This window comes from Pezoporus flaviventris, unplaced genomic scaffold (assembly GCF_033815535.1).
Source record: "Pezoporus flaviventris isolate CSIRO_AGI_PZ_B2104156 unplaced genomic scaffold, CSIRO_AGI_Pfla_v1 ptg000093l, whole genome shotgun sequence".
Classification (NCBI taxonomy): Eukaryota; Metazoa; Chordata; class Aves; order Psittaciformes; family Psittacidae; genus Pezoporus; species Pezoporus flaviventris.
In genome coordinates, this window is record NW_026892641.1 from 3,257,232 (window position 1) to 3,271,318 (window position 14,087).

The following is a 14,087-nucleotide window of genomic DNA, read 5'->3' on the forward strand; positions in this document are numbered from 1 at the left end:
AAACCCCCACTGTCTGCAGGTGGGCAACACAAGCCTGTATCTGCCTCAACACCACTCCTGGGCAACTGGCTCCTTCCTCCTCCATTCCTTTATCCTCTGAGGCTTTGCTGCATGCAGAGGACAGATGTCCACGGGACAGATGTCCAGGCTGCTGCCCTGGGGGATGTAAGTGCAGGATGAGGTAAGGCAGGAGGAAATGGGTGCTCTACACTGCAGGGAAGGACAGCTGGGGCTGTTCCCAGGCTCTGGAGTGCCTGGATTGATAAATACCAGAGCTGGACCTGAAGGAAGGCTGGGCATTCACAGCCAAGCTGCTTGGGAAGAAGCCCTGGCCTTTGTTGCACAATCTCCACTCAAGGCACTCACTGTACTCAGAGGGAAATGAGGGCTAAGGAAGTACACCCCCTCAGTGCTACAGAGCCCAAAACACAGCTCAGCACAGGCTCCAGCTTCCCACAACCCACACACACACACACACACCCAATGGAAGCCACAGCACAACTGCAGCCTCTCTCAGAGCACACAGCAGTCTCAAGCTCGCCTTCGAAACCTCAGGGGAGAGCCACAGCAACAGCAAACCTGGAGCCTTCACTCCAAAACAACATTAAACACAAACCCAACTACTCAAAGGGAAGTGACACCAGCAAAGCCTTTAGTCTGGAGCTTTACAGCGTTCAGCAATGCAACCTCATGCTTCCTCAGACACAAGCAATTGATAAGGCATTCAAAGAGAGCTCCCGTTGGTTCCAACCATCCCCAAAGTTCACCCAGATCCTACCTTACCACACATGCAGCGATGCAGATCCAAGCAGGGCTTTCTCTGCTGCATCAAGCTGCCACGTGGTAGCTGAGGATGCTTTCAGTGTTGGAGAAAAGACCTGGAAACAGAGGGAAAGGAAAGGCTTAAGTCTTCAGAGAAATCCCAGCCTCCTTGCTGCTCCTCAAGTCGTCCACCTCTAAGGTCACTGCAAGCTCTCACCACAAAGGGGATCTCAAACATGCCAAGAGAGCTGCTTCTCTCATCCCTTCCCTAAAGAACTCAGCCTCCACTGAGCCTGGTTTATAAACTCCTCACCCCCTGCAGGACAGGTTAATGGGAGCCACCGGGTTCCTCCACCTCTGCAGGTGGGACAGTTTGCTTCGTCAGCTCTCTTCTTCCTTGCTGCCCAAACAGGCAGAGGTGGCCCAGGGAATTGCCTCTGGATCCACTTTAAACCCTCTATGGCTGAGTGGTACCAGGGGCTTGGGAAGTGCTGGGGTTTTCCAATGTATCTGCAAAGCCCATAGGATCCCTGGGCAAGAGATCCTATGTGAGTCGCACCTAAAACCCCATACAACACATACACATTAGCATCCCAGCCTGGTTTGGGTTGGAAGGGACCTTAAAGCTCATCCAGTTCCAACCCTGCCATGGGACACTTTCCACTATACCTAGCATCTCCACGGCCTCCTCTGGACTCATTCCATGTTTCTCTTTGCTTTTGCATTCCCCATGTACCAGCCCTGGTTTCATCCCAAAGCCCAGCTCTATCTCCTTTTCCAGCTTCTCCTCTTCCAGGACACAACTACCACTTGCTGCGTGCCTGTACTAGAAGTGAAGAGCCCAAAGTGAACCACTTCCATGCAAGCCCTTCCTCTGAAGTACCCAGTGATGCTAAACCATAAATGCCTCGGGAACAAGCTTCACTCTTAGGATTGTTACTGTTCCTTCATGGATTTGGGAAACCTTGTGATAAGCAAGAGGCACTGATGAGGCTGGCACAGGAGAAGGGATGGGGGCAAAGCTTCTCCTCACCAGGTTTCCCACCTGTGCCTATTGCAGCCCATCTCCTGCGATGGCTCCCATCCACACAGAGCTCTGACATGAAGCAGCCTGCTCTGGAGGGCTGCTGGAGGTCGGGGGGCTGTTGTGGAGCCCCACACAGCTGTTAATCACAGGATCTCTCCGGCTCCCAGCAGCTGTGTGCTGTTTATCTTAGCCTGGATATCTCCTGGCCGAGCCTGGGGAGAGCAGGCTGTGCAGCCAAGGCAAACACAAAGGGGAGACTGCAGTTTGCACACAAGGGTGTGCACGTGTGTGCTCTCTGTGTGTGTGTGTGTGCACGTACGTGTGCGGGTGTGTGTACACGCAGAGTCTGTTCACAGCCCACTGCTGCGGCTGGAAGGGCTCTGGGTTGAAATCAGCGTGGGATGTGGTGGATGTGTTGGCACATATAGAAGGGGAGTGTAACTGCAGCTCCAGAGTGTGAGCAGCAGGTCCAAGGGGGGGGATTCTCCCCCTCTGCTGTGCTCTGTGAGACCCCCCCTGCAGTCCTGGTCTAGCTCTGGGGCAACAGCACAAGAAGGACATGGAGCTGTTGGAGCGAGGCCAGAGAAGGCCATGGGGATGCTGCAAGGGCTGGAGCAGCTCTGCTCTGGGGCCAGGCTGAGAGAGCTGGGCTGGGGCAGCCTGGACAAGAGAAGGCTCCTTAAGGGGAGCCCTTAGAGCAGCTCCAGTGCCTAAAGGGGCTGCAGGAAACCTGGAGAGGGGCTTGGGACAAGGGATGTAGGGACAGGCCAAGGGGAATGGCTTTAACCTGCCACAGGGGAGACTGAGATGAGCTCTTAGGCAGAAGCTCTTCCCTGTGAGGGTGCTGAGGCGCTGGCACAGGGTGGCCAGAGAAGCTGTGGCTGCCCCATCCCTGGCAGTGTTCAAGGCCAGGTTGGACACAGGGGCTTGGAGCAAGCTGCTCTAGTGGAAGGGGTCCCTGCCTGTGGCACGGGTTGGAGCTGGATGAACTTTAAGGTCCCTTCCAACCCAAACCATTCTGGGATGCTATGAAACATTATTACCCCTTCATACCAAGAGAGACCAGAATACACAATGACCACAGCTGATCATTTCCAAAGAGCACCAGGACATTCCCAGTCTGACCTCCCCAGTCAGACAGTGGAGCCGGGGCAGGACCCCTGCCTGGAAATCCATCCCAGGCAGCAGCAGTTTAGGACGATGCTGCCCCATGAGCGCAGAGCCGAAGCCGTTTTGACAGAGGGAAGGGGTGAGGAGTGGGAGGTTGCACACAACGCGACTGGGAAAACAAAGTCGAGGGCTCAGTTAATAATGTGTGGTCTGAGAAAACAAACACCACTCCCCATCAAGACCCCAGCTCAAATAAACTGGTGCTCTTGTCATTAAACCCCACCAGCTGCAGCTCTGGTTTCTAGTGTCAAATTTAAAGGGACCATAGAGCAGAGAACAGCACCCTTTGGAGCACTTTAAAATCCAGATGTGGCTGAAAGACACCATGAGCTGGACTCATCGCAACCTATACCCAGTGTGCTGCAAGTGCTTCAGCTTCTATGGAGGGAGCCTAAGGTGAAGGGGATGGTTTCTTGTCTGCAAAACCATGAAGGCCCTGAAAAGGTGGATGTGTGGAAAAAGGGCTGTTTGTGCCCAAAGTGACCCATGCCCTGTGGAGCTCTTTCTGCTCCCTCCTTGCAACAGGTAAACCCCAGACCTGAGAAACCAGGCCTAGAACTAATACCCCTTGAGCTTTAAGGGAGTGGAGGGCTCCATGCTCTGCTCAGGTTGCCCTTTCATGCCTGACTGTTGCTCATCAAGGCCCTAAGGCTAAGAATGAAACAACGGAGGGTGAGGGCTCCCTCTGACAGCTTAGCTGATGGTTGGGATTAGGGACTGGCCCACACAGCTTTCCATTAGAGCACTGTGCAGACACAACGTTGTGGAGAGACTGTGCTTCATGGCCAGGAAAAGGGCATCAAGGCCCCAGACCTTCAGGGAAAAGGGGAGCATGAGGACTTGGTGCAAACAGAATCATTGACTCATTGAATGGCTTGGGTTGGAGAGGACCTTAAAGATCATCTGTTTCCAACCTCTGTGCTCCTATGGATTCAGAGCTGGCCATCAGTGTGTGTTCTCAGTGCAGAGTGAAGTTTCATTTGCACGGAGTTTGCCTTCTGGGTACCTCCAGGCACAGTTTCATTTCATTCTAATGGCACATCCATCACTTTAAACCCCTTTGCAGCATCCCTGATTACTGCCCAGGCTGCAGGCAGCATCTTGAGGCTCTGCTTCTTTCTTCCACACAGTCTGTGTTCCCCTAGATGAGCCTGAGCATCTTTCCTTACTCCACAGTAAGGCTATGAATCACTTACCAGCCTTCTCCAAGCACTGCCCAAGATCCCCTGCTGCACTTGGGGTGGTGCTGGGTAGCTGAGGTGTCTCGATTGCTTCCCTTCTTTTGCTTCCTGAAACATTAAACAGATTTTCTCACATAGCAATAGGAGTTCTCCTCCTCCTGGGCAATGGCTGCTCTTCTCTTTTCTAGGAGAACTTGTGATTGGGAATGGCAGAGGAAAAGGAAGTGAAGTGGTTCTTGTGCCAGAATCCCTCCTGGCATCCCTCCCATGTCTAGTTTCTCTTCCATTAGAACGATGGAGTAAAGTTGGAGCAGAATCAGCTCTCTGATCCCTTGCAGCGGTACACAAAGGGGTAGTGCCATGCAGGCACCAGTGGTGGGGAAGGAGAATAGCCTCAGAGTGTTTATGAGCAGTCATAACCTTCATCAAATAACACTCAAGGATATGTAAAGAAATCTGTTCCACCGCAGCCTCCCAAGCCAAATAAAGGACTAAATGGGACTTCTATCAAGCCATGCATGTTGGGTTCTAAAGGAAAATATCCCCTTTTCTTGGGGAAGAGCCAAAGCTCCAGAGGAGCCGCCCTAGATCAAACCAGTGGCCAAATCATGCCAAGCATTCAGCCTCCTGCTGTATCCAGCTCCAGGGCAGGGAAAAAAGGGGATGCCCTGGGATGAACCCGGCCACCACGTCTATGTATGGGTGGAAGAAGATGCTCCCCCAAGCATCACAGATCTCCGTGTACCCATTTCGCTTTGTAGGAGCTTCATTGTCTCCCTCTCCCCTGCTTTAGTTTCTAGATGACGTAGAATTACATGGGAAAAGGCAAAAAGCAGAAGAGAAACAGACCCAGTGTAACAGAGGTGCATGTAAATAATCACTGCCCTAATCCCCTTTGACAATGAAAGATATCCAACCCCAAAGTGTTCCCGTCTGCAACTCAACCTGCAACTACAGCACAAGGAAGTGGTGTCAAAAGGGGACTTGGGTTCCCAGAAAAGCCTCTGTAGGGCCCCCAAGGCAAGAAACCAGAGCAAACTTCCAGACATAACATGTGAGAAGTGCAGGCCTCACAAAGGGACGTGTTAACCTCCGCTGGAGACACAGCCGCCAGGAATGCGGAGGGAAGGAAGACTTGGAGCCCAGATGCAGTACCTGCCATGCTTCCCAGCTCAGATCCAGCAGGCTGGGGTATGTTATCCCATGGGGGCTGAAGTCACTTGAAACCAGGCTGGACAAAGAAGACTGGTCTGTTCTCCTCCATCCTTGTGCAGCTTGATGGCTGATGGAAGAACATTGCTTGGTGCAGGAAGAGGAGACCCTAGGCAGAGAGAGGGGATTAAAGAACATGACTGTGGTTTCAGTTCTTTTCCCTGTGTCACTTCTATCCCTGAGGATACCCAGTGGGGGAGGCCCATAGCACTGCATGGGCAGGACTGAAATCCTCCTGCAGGCAGCACAGGTCACCCAGGGAGCAGAGGGAACCTCCAATTGAGCAGGTACTCATGTCCGTGTGAGGACATCTGAGACTGATGCCTCCTTTGCAGTCAATGAAGATACTTAAGAAGAGAAGGAAGAGAATCCTAGAATGGTTTAAGCTGGAAAGGACCTTAAAGATCATCAAGTGGTGGTCCCATGGTCAGGGACACCTTCCACTAGACCAGGTTGCTCAATAAGAGAACCCCTAAGAGAGCATGAGCAAGTGCAGCAGAAAGAGCCCCACTGGTCTGTAACATTTGCATGCTGCACCCTCTGCCTGCACAGGAAGCAGCAGCATCCCAGAGGAAGGGAAATACTAAGAGGGAAGTAGGAAAAGGAGCAGCAGAGCTGCTCAACTGTGGCACTTCACAGCTTCTCCTCCTGCCATGAGTGGTGTTGGCTGCGTTTTGTCTTTCTTTATCCAGGGCCTCCAGACACAAGAATCCATTGGTATTGAATTCCCGCTGCATGCGACAGGATCCCTTCCCTTCTCCACTGGGGAGTTTCTCTTTGCTGCTTGGGAATGTTCCAAGGAGATGGTTTCTCATCGGAAAATGCCGATACCCTGAAACCAAATCCCTTGGTGGGAACGTACCCACTGCATGGGAAAAGGTTCTTCAAACCCAGGCTGGAACCTTCTGCTCCCCATCACCACGGCAAGGGAAGGGACACCTTCCACTAGAGCAGGTTGGTCCAAGCCTCTATGTCCAGCCTCACCTTGAACACTGCCAGGGATGGGGCAGCCACAGCTTCTCTGGGTGTTCCAGTGCCTCAGCACTCATTTCTTCCTGAACCTTGCTGTATAATCCCGAAACAAAGCTGGAAAAGGGCTTCAGTGGGAGAAGCTCTCACCTGGGACCTGGCCACGCTTAGTTTATAGGTTGGTGTGGTGGCCTGGTGGGGTTCCCAAGAGTCCCATCAGCAGCGATGGCTGAGACAACAGCACCACCTTGTGCCTTAGCTTGGCCTGAGGAAAAGGCGAAGGGACAACCCTAAGGCTCCCTCTCGCGGCTTCTGCAGCTCGCAGCTCACAGCGACCAGGGTGAGATTGCTCTGCACATCCCCTCATGTGCGGGGTTAAGAAGCGAAGGCAAACCTGAGCTTGCAGCTTGCCAGCTCCTCAAAGCGAAGCGTTTTGGAGCAGCAGGACATGGCACGTTCATGCCAAATCCATCCCCAACAACCTGGGTCCTCATCGTGCAGACAGAGATCCATGCTACGGGTGGACAAGTCTGGATTTGATGGCTCAGACCTGCTGCTGCAGAGCATGGAGCAGTATTTCAGGATCTACCAGGATGGGCAGGGGGGTTGGAACTGGATGATCTGAAGGTCCTTTCCAACCCAAACCAGCCTGGGATTCTTTGATTCACTAAATCCACTTCCAAAAAGCCATCTCGAGGGTCCTTCAAGAGCTATTCAAAGCCAAAGGAAGGGTCTCCATCCACGACCTGTTGCAAAACTTAGAGGCAGGAGGAGTTAAATACCACCTTCTTGGGCAGTTGAGGGTTATTCCTGAAGGATGCTCACTGCAAACATGCTGATGGTGGTCCCAAGGCTTTCACCACCTGCAGTTTCAAAGCTGGCCCCACATTCAGCACAGAGCTGGGGGGGGATTTGCTTACATGAAGCAGTCCCTGTTCTTTCCCAAGTGATTTCTTCCCCTACTCCAACTACTTCTGACTTCCACATGGTGGGGAAACTGGGGCCAGAATGATGCAGAGGGCTCCCAGACTGCACAGCTCCTCAGTGCTGCCTTATCTGCCAGCGCTGGGGCAGCACTCCAGGCCAAACAGAGCTGCTGCCAAGCTGAAACCACGAACCTTTGCTTAAGGACAATATGAGCTACAGGACCAAGAGCTTTTCAAAGGGAATTGGTAGCTTTAGATGGAGCTTTAGCTCCATCTTTGCAACACAAGAGAAGGAATGCCAGTTTCTCATGTTAATTTGCTCTCTGGATGTTTCAGGGTACCTGAGGTCCATTCCTTGCCTCACCCACATCACTTCCTCTGTGCAATCCCACTTCCTCATTCCTAACCACTGTGCGCCCACCTTCACCCCTTCTGCATCCTCTACCTCCTGCAAACACTTGTTCAGTATGGATGAGATAATGTCTCTTCAATCTGCATCCCAGGAGAAAAAGGAGAGGTTAGTGTCATTCTTGGCTTGGAAATGGGCAGCCTGGCATGGAAAGGAATGCGATCAAGAAGAGCCATCACTGGTGTTGATTTCCAAGCCCTTGGGGTGTGAAGTACTTGAACATGAGCTGTTCTAAGGCAGCTTTAGGGCTTCAGGTGAACCCTGCTGAAGGGGGTGGAGGGTAGAACAGGTTATTTTCGGTGGTGGAGCATCACAGCCCATCATGCCTATTTATACCGCTATTTTTACCTCAGGACAGGAGAGCAAAGCGAGGGACAGGGCCTGCATCCTGCTTTTCCATGCCAGTGATGACAGGACCATTGCCTCAAAGCACAGGGGGCTTTTCAGGTGGTCCATAGGGGCTGCTTTGGAGATGCACATAAATCTGGGATAAACATGAACCAATCTGAGATAAATAAAGCTCCTGAACCATGTCAGAATGTATTTGTGCTGCAGGGTGTTGAAAAGGAGTCCATGAACCAGTTTATTACAACTCACCTACATGAACAAAAGCAAGAGCTTAATAGAGCTTGATGGAGTGTAGGGAGCCCCAAGCTGTTCAGTAACAGCACACTGCCTCTTCAGATAGCAATGTAGAGCATTGTGAAGGCTCTTTACCAGTCAGTCATCACCTGTCTCCACTGCTTTGTCACAGAAGGAGCAAACTCCATCCTCTCAATTGTAACAACAGTCATTTCCCTAGGGGAGCATCTTCCTCCCCCAAGACCGCATCCACAGAGGCACAGGAGGCAAGGTGGGTGAGGAATTAAGCATACTGGTGCTTGCAGCATGTGCATGGTGCAGACAAGGGGGGAATCCAAGGATTTATATTGGCCTACTCACACAATGACATTGACAAGATCCTTACCAGCACAAGAACATGTTCCCATTGCACAGGTTCCTCCAGTGGCCACGACTGGACAGCATCAGAGCACACAGAGAAGAGATCACTGAGTGCTAATGCTCCACAAGGCCTCAGAGATGAGCAAACTACAGAACATGATGCAGAGAGCCCATCCAGCGGTGGGGTTTGTGCAACGAACAAGTCCTAATTGCTACCTGCCATCAGATGGAGGGCATGAGCTGTCAGCTTGGTTAGTGGCAGAAGGAGCCGAGCATCCTGCATCAACCAGACATGAAAGGATGAACAAGCAACCTGACAACCTGATCTTAAGTGATAGTTCAGTTTCAACTACTCTTTCTCATCAGCCTGTATCATGATAGCTCAGAAGGCACTCAGAAATGGAATCACTGCAATTCTTCACTATAAAAGCACTGGCACAAGGTGTGCAGAGAAGCTGTGGCTGCCCCAGTGTTTCAAGGCCAGGCTGGACACAGGGGCTTGGAACAAGCTGCTCTAGTGGAAGGTGTCCCTGCCTGTGGCAAGGGGTTAGAGCTGGATGAGGTCCCTTCCAAACCATTCTATGATGACTTCTCCGAGGGGCATGGCTCAGAGCTGCTCTTACAGCATCGTGCACATCACTGCAATCAAGTGAAGCTATTAAACAGCAAGTGCTTCCCATGAAGCTGACAGTTTTAATCCCTGCGCTGCCCTCCCTTTTCACACACCGGTGGCTGGGGCCTTTCCCCACTGCGAGGGGCTTATTGCCCCCCCCATTTCTCCAGCCTTATTGCTCCTTCCCACTCAGCTGAGAATTAAAAGACGCAATAAAGAGACCTTGAAGCAGAGGGGGAGCGTCTGGGGAGGGAAAGCAGGTTCCTTGTTCGAGCCTGGGATTCATCTGCCTCTCCCCGTGGAGATAAAGAGGCCCTTTCACCCCAGCAACCAGAAGGTTGAAGCTGGATATGTGCTTACCAGCCCCGGCCATGGCTGGGAGCTGCCAACGGTGACATTTCTCCCTCAGATTAGACAACCGCGGCGCAAAACCGCATTAAGAGTTGCTGGGGAGACTGGTCCTTCATAAGGCTGCACGCTTGGGAGCGAGCTGCTGTAGCTATGAAACCAAGCCCCAGCAGGGCTCCAGCCCCTTTCTGCAGATTAAGGTTAATAAGAGGCTCCCCAGCCCACCGTGCTGCCCCAGCAGAGAGAGACTGGGCACAACTGGGAGCCCAGCGCCTCTCATATCCCCACCGGCGAGCGCGCTGCGCCCGGCTTTTGTTCCCTGCTTCTGCCCAGTGAGTTTCATTACAGATATCCTCTTATAAGGCACACACAGGGGGCAAGCAGGCCCACACAAAGAGAAAGAAAAGGCTGCCTGCTTGAAACCCACTAATTACAGAGCTGGGGGCTTCCCCGGTGGAGGATTCGGATGGATTCGACATGGCAACGTTTCACACGTACGGCCCCTCTGGAGGGGAGCTCCCGGCTCCATTTCATTCCCAGCCAGCTGGGCTGGCAGGGGAACTTATGCCCCAAAATGAGTTCCCAGAAGGGGACAGTTGCACTTTTATTGCTTGCTTTGAAAGCGTTTCACTGCTGCCCTCGGATGGGGAGGACAAGGGCTGTAAGCTGGCTCACTGTTACAGCCACTAAGGATGGGAATTCTTCTATGCGGTCAGCACCTATTTTAGCTGAATTTGGAGATGCTGAGCGAACCGTTCAAGCCAGGCTGTGCTCTCAAGGTGCTTGTAAAGACAAGCACATTCTCTGTCTGTCCTTTCACAAGGGAGGTACAAACATAACCCACAGATAAATGGATGTGAGTGAAGACTGAAGCATGACTCGCCATAGGTACTGCGTGGTATTCTTCAGCTCAAGCTGAAGGGGTTCGCACAGCATCCGAAGCTTTGCAGCAATGGGATGTTTGCACAGCTCTGGAGCAGGGTATCAACCTCATACCATGGCCAAAATCAGGCAGGAGGTCCTGGAGAACAGGACTCCAAACTGCCTCCTCCCTGCTCAAAAAGGGTGTTGGCATCACACACCACTCCTGTGCCCTAACGCATCCTTGTATGGTGCACACTGACCTGAAAAGGGACCTGTTTGAGGCAATTCTACACCATTTCCCTAGGGAATGCACCTTAGGGCCAGTTTTCCACCTTCTTTGGTGCTTTGCCAACGACTGTGGGACACGTGCAGCACATTCTGCAGGGGCAGGACTGATGGAAAGAGCCAGAAGACCCTGTAATAAAGATGTTTCTGCCATCAGCATACTTACTTTTAGCCAGCTACCCTCATCAAAGGAGCAGCATGTTCATCCCTTTTGCAGTCTCAGGGGGTGATGTACAATCATGTGATGGCCTATAGTAACAAAGGTGCTGTCACGGCCCCATAGTACTAACAGTCATCCCTGAACCCAAAAGCTCACAAACTCAACATCTACCAGGGCACATGTAGGTGCATGGACCTGTTACTCTTGGGCCAAATGCAAAGTGGGAGTGGATTTGCGGGTTCAGGTACTAAAAATGAGTCCCAGGTTCGTTGTTTGTCCACTGATAAAGACAGGAACATTCCCAATACACAGCCCCAAGCCTGGCATTTAGCTCCCAAACACGGCTCTCGCTTTGCTTCTCTCTCTTCATTCCCATCATCTTTCCTTCCTCTCCTTACTTACTTGCTCATTTCCATGCTCTTCATTTCCTGCAGCCCAAGCCCTGCTGCGCCCAGTCACTGCCTACATGGGATTGTGCATTACAGCCCCTGCCTCTGGAGGGAAAGGTCAGGGAGGGAGGTTTCGTGTGCTGAGAAGAAAGGCAGCAGCAGACAGAGAGAGAACACTCATAAAGACCTGGCTGTGAGCCCCTCTGAGAACCTGTCAGCTTGGGGAGGCTCTAATGGCTTTAATCTGCAGTACAAGGGGATTAAAAGCCTCCTTCTCCCAGGACAAAAGAGCAAGGAGTGGAGCGGAAGGCGACAATGAAGCCTGCAAAGGGAGGAAGGGACAAAGTTAAAGAGCATCGGGATTTCAAGAGCTCCACCTTCCAGGGGGGATAAATGTGAAGAGGCCTGCATGGAAAAGGGGCTTTGCTTTTGCTTTGCCACACTGAGCACACCCACACTTGAGCCTTCAGCCATCAAGGCAGCTTATGTTTGCCTTGGTGGATGTGCAGGGGCAAAGGAGGAAGAAGGGGAAGCAGTGGGTTAATGAGGCTCTGCCAATGTAACCCTATGGTTTAAGCAGTAGTTTATGGTCTTTGATCCTAACCCCCCCCCCAGCACATCCCTCAAACCCTCCTTGCCCTCAAGGGCCATGGAAGAGGGAAGGGGCCTGGGAACAGGAAGGAAGTACATGGAATTACAGGACACTCTCCTCAAGTACCGCCTGAGCAGCCTTTTCAAGTGCTCAGCGAGGCTGGGACCTGAAGAAAGTTTAATTGAAAAGGAATGAAGGAGACTTGAAATACTTGTACAAAGGGAAAAACACTGGGAGAGAAAGGCCAACGAGCCACCAATGCAGACAAGCTGCACTCCAAAAGGGAAACCAGGTATTCAAGTTTCAGCATCGCTTATGCACGACAGGAAATGGGGTTTCTTTATGCTGGATGCTAACCTCAAATCAAGGCAGGATTGAGCTGCTGCATCAGTAGAGAGGTCTGGGCACAGTTACAGTGTTCTCAAAGACATGAGGACTCTTCCCCCATCTGGAAGTAAGGACATAATTGAGCATGAAGCAATGGCAACACAGGTAAGGCAAGCATCCAGGAGTCCCGAGTTTCCTCCTATTAACACACTCACCAGCCTAAAGCACACTGAGAAGTGGGTCTCTAGCAGTCCACTGTGTTCAATGGAAGGGCAACACTCGCTCTCGAGTCCTGCACTGAGCTCTGGCATCCAGAGAAGGCCATGAAGATGCTGCAAGGGCTGGAGCAGCTCTGCTCTGGAGCCAGGCTGAGAGAGCTGGGCTGGGTCAGCCTGGAGAAGGGAAGGCTCCTGAAGGGGAGACCTTAGAGCAGCTCCAGTGCCTAAAGGGGCTGCAGGAAACCTGGAGAGGGGCTTGGGACAAGGGCCTGTAGGGACAGGCCAAGGGGAATGGCTTTAACCTGCCAGAGGGGAGACTGAGATGAGCTCTTAGGCAGAAACTCTTCCCTGTGAGGGTGCTGAGGCGCTGGCACAGGGTGCCCAGAGAAGCTGTGGCTGCCCCATCCCTGGCAGTGCTCAAGGCCAGGTTGGACACAGGGGCTTGGAGCAAGCTGCTCTAGTGGAAGGTGTCCCTGCCCGTGGCAGGGGTTGGAAGTGGATGAGCTTTAAGGTCCCTTCAACACAAACCATTCCATGATTCTCCAATCTCATGTATCATCTACCTTCCCAGCTCAGGAGAGATGCTCCCAGGCCCAGTGAAATGCCTAATGCAGGTTCTCTCAAGTATTTTAGCAGCTCAGCAGTGCTGGGGCTGGCTCCTGCCCCGTGCACAACTTGTACCCAGAGGAGGGAAAAAATAAAGACTTTGTAACATAATAAGCAAGTTCCAGACAGGAATTAGGGTATAGGATATCCAGTGGAGACAGGGGGGCTGGAGTGGCATTAAGGTAGGAAGAATATAATTACCTGAACTGGCCTGTGGCCAGCACAACAGCATGATTGCAAGAAACCAGAAGGGCCAAAACCTGCATTTTCCATTTAAATCCAGAAAGATGGCAAATAGCAGCATCCCGATTCCATTCTTCCACCTCTGGGCTGGAAGGAAAGCTCTCCTGATAGGTTTTCACTCCTAAAAGCTATCCCCGTGGCCACAAAGACAGAGCTCACCCCCAGCTTCCTTTGGGAAGCCCTCCCATCGCATCCCTGGATCTCAAGGCAATGCCTGCAACCTTGCAGTGCAGAGAACAGAGCATCCCACTCCCCATCACTGAGCAATAAAGCCCCACTCGGTCCCAAATATAGGCAGGAACAGGTTTCCTTCTCTTGAGCACAGCTCCTAAATGGATCTGGTATTCATTAGCCACTGCTCTGCAGAGATAAATGCTTCATCCTCTGGCTGCTGACACTGGAAATGGCCCAATCTCCCCTGGGGTGGATGTTATTAAGGGGAACTTGGCTTCGACCACGCTCCCCACATCATGTGCTGTACAAATGCTCCCTGGCTCGGAGGTAATGGATTTCATGGGGTGGATGGGACCTTTCCACTGGCAGAACTAATCCACAATAATACATGCCCCAAGTACTCATTGTATCAGGTTTTGCTTCCTCCCCTCTATTTCTTTTCCTTAGATGTAATATTTCACTTTTCACGTGGAATTGCTCATTTTCAGGCATTCTTCATTTCCTTTTAGCTTCCCAGTTTTCCTCCTCCCGGCCCAATAGCAAGGGGAGCTTCCTAAGCAGCACTGCCCAAAGGATGCTGAAATGGGGCTGCATCACCCTGGGTGGCTTCCATTTCCCTGCAGGAGAAAGGCCAAACATCTCTGCTCTCACACTCACTGCAGAGCCTAAA

At 52.0% G+C, this 14,087-nt stretch overlaps 1 protein-coding gene and 1 long non-coding RNA gene across 4 annotated transcripts in view; one reads left to right on the forward strand and one right to left on the reverse strand.

Moving 5' to 3' along the window:
• The window catches only part of LOC133280955 (uncharacterized), a 52,667-nt gene extending 51,546 nt beyond the window's left edge, over nucleotides 1–1,121 (reverse strand). Inside the window, exons 1-2 of one of the 3 annotated variants that reach the window (XR_009747319.1) lie at nucleotides 955–1,121; nucleotides 784–878 (exon numbers count right to left, since the gene is read on the reverse strand). This is a non-coding gene — a long non-coding RNA (uncharacterized LOC133280955). Of the gene's footprint in view, nucleotides 1–778; nucleotides 879–954 lie in introns of all 3 variants that reach the window. The other 2 variants (XR_009747317.1, XR_009747318.1) reach the window with 2 other exon arrangements.
• NFRKB (nuclear factor related to kappaB binding protein) overlaps nucleotides 1–14,087 on the forward strand; it is a 254,050-nt gene that overhangs the window by 231,849 nt on the left and 8,114 nt on the right. The window lies entirely within an intron of this gene.